The following is a 2,500-nucleotide window of genomic DNA, read 5'->3' on the forward strand; positions in this document are numbered from 1 at the left end:
TCGCTTTCTTGGTTAGCCTTGTTGGATTTTTTTTTTGATCTCGTAGGGCTAACGTATGACTCTCGCATGACACATGTTTAGTACCTTGTGCGTCACAACCTCGTTCCCAGGGTCCTCTCTCTTCCTCCCTAGAGAAACTACCCTGGTTGTGGCTGGTCACGTGTCTGTTAGATAATCAAAGGGAAGGGCACGAAGGTTAAATTTTTGTCTCCACTGAACTCATCTACTGATTCCAGTAGGGAGGGGAAATTTAACATCACTTGGCGCAAGAATCCAAATTAATTTAAAACAACTCCAAGAACAGATATGTAAATCCTCTGTGCCCGTGGATATCTGTTCATTTTGGCTCTAGAAAAATTACTTGTTTTACTTTCAAATTAACGTTTGTATAGCCAGCCCAAAGAAGCGAAACTTGAAAATCTACTTAAGAACGTGAGCGTCGTTTGGTAAAGAAAACAAGTGGTTTCGCCCTCCCAAAGACAGAACTGAATTTTACTGACAAAATTAAGTCGAGGACCCACCCTCAGTGCGGGTTTGATTTGTAGACACGTGACGAGCCGCAACCAGGGTACTTTTTTCGAGGGAGGAAGAGAGAGGACCCTGGGAACAAGGTTTGGAAGTCACTGTTTGTGATATGCAAGAGGCTTCATGTATCTCTTACTCGGTCGATCTCTGATTTAATTGCATTCTGGGTCACGTGTTGGTACATGCGCTATAAACACAAACACCCCTTTCCTAGTCATGTATTGACGCCATTTTAAAGAAAACTTTTCTCCATTCACCACTTGCACAAATCCCATAATACAGTTAATCTCGGCGGGTTATTTGCATCAAAACAATGGATATCCAGTTCACTGAAGCATGATACAATCCCAAGAGTAATTGACTTGTATTGTTTTTATGTAAAGACCCCCCAAAACGTATTGCATTACGGGATTGTGCAAGTAATGAATGTCATGTCAAATTGGCCCCGTAGCCGAGAACTATTCAAAGCTTTGGCTCCTGAGTTGAGGAAATTTAGGGTCGCGTCCCCTTCGAAAACACAAAGAATTAAGTCCTTTAGTTGGTACCAAAATATTGGCGGAAGTGGTGATGAATGACAGGCAAAGATCTAGATGCATAACCATCGTCAGAGTTTTTTAAGTTAGTTTTATCATTCAAAAGTTCATCTTGAGTCATTGCAACGAAGGAAAGGGGGAATGTTAACCCCGATCTGTGAAATGAAGAGATGCTCTTTTCGGTTGTAACTCGGGGATACTCGGAAGAAACCCGAGCTTTCCTTTGCTGGAATCGTGACCTACGGCCTTCCGATCACTAGTTCGGATGCTGCTCGACTGAGTTATTGGAGACTCGAGGGAGCTTCTCCATTAAACATCGAAAAAACTCATCTCTTCATTATTTTGCTTATGACGTCAAGTTGTCGCCATATTTTGGAAGATATACACCCTTTTAATAAGTCTAATATATGCCGTTTTCCGCTAATGACGTCGAACTCTTGCTTTCAAATTTTATTTAGAAATGTACAAAGGCCTAAAACTTTTTTGATTTCTTTTCTTTTTTGAAGCCTTTGTACAATTCTGAATAAATTTTAAAAGCATGAGTTTGACGTCATTATCGGAAAACGGCATATATTAGACTTATTAAAAGGGTGTATACAGTGCCTATGTTTCTGAAAGAACCGTTGCAGATCTTAAGTCATTTCGAAGAATCCCTTCCTCGTGTTGTCTTTGCCAAACATCTGTGATGCAACATTAGTTGTAAAGTCGAGAGACCAGGCAAAAGTACGTTTCAGAAATTAATCTTATCAAAGGTAACAGTATCTCAATTTTTTTGTCGCGGATTTTCGTACATAGGCAGTTCACTAATGTGTAGAATTTCTGAGATTGCACAGAAAAGCCGAAGTGCGTGATTCCAGAATTGCCAGAACCAAGTAGATATCGTTACTCTCTGTGGTGACTGAAAGAATCATCGGTTCCAGGAATTAGAATGTGACATCTCAAGTTCTTTTAGTTCCTTTGATAAGAATAATGATATGAAATATATAATACTACAAATTTCGTCCTAACTCGTTAGACGTACGAGAGTGCGTATATTAGATGATGTCCTTATATTAGTGCGTATATTAGATGACGTCTTTACTACTACTTTTGTCTCCCTTGCGTTGCCGCTTTCTTCGCAGTACTACTTCGTGTCCGGTGAGCATTGTTCTATCCTTCATTGCGAGTCACGAAGACCAGCAAAATAGGGAGTTTAAGCAAAGACGACGGCTAGCCCTAAACCCAACGACAACACCACAAAGCAAGGATATTATTGGTTAAAATAGGAGAAATAATCGTGTTGCACGTGCACCGCGAATTTCCGTGCATTTCTTTGCCGTACCCCACAAAACAACAACGTGAAATCACCAAATTAGGGACCTTAAGATTTACGACGTGGTCGTGAACCAGGACGCCACGAAACAGCAATATCATTGGTTAAAAGGGGAAAAATAATCGTGCTG

At 40.5% G+C, this 2,500-nt stretch overlaps 1 protein-coding gene across 1 annotated transcript in view; it reads left to right on the forward strand.

The window, feature by feature from the left end:
- LOC138010988 (store-operated calcium entry regulator STIMATE-like) overlaps window positions 1-2,500 on the forward strand; it is a 15,000-nt gene that overhangs the window by 11,788 nt on the left and 712 nt on the right. Inside the window, exon 6 of the mRNA XM_068858013.1 lies at window positions 1-2,500. This exon is cut by the window's left edge and continues 373 nt beyond it; it is cut by the window's right edge and continues 712 nt beyond it. The gene's annotated coding sequence lies outside the window, so the exon portion shown is untranslated.

Source organism: Montipora foliosa, chromosome 7 (assembly GCF_036669935.1).
Source record: "Montipora foliosa isolate CH-2021 chromosome 7, ASM3666993v2, whole genome shotgun sequence".
NCBI classification, from domain to species: Eukaryota; Metazoa; Cnidaria; class Anthozoa; order Scleractinia; family Acroporidae; genus Montipora; species Montipora foliosa.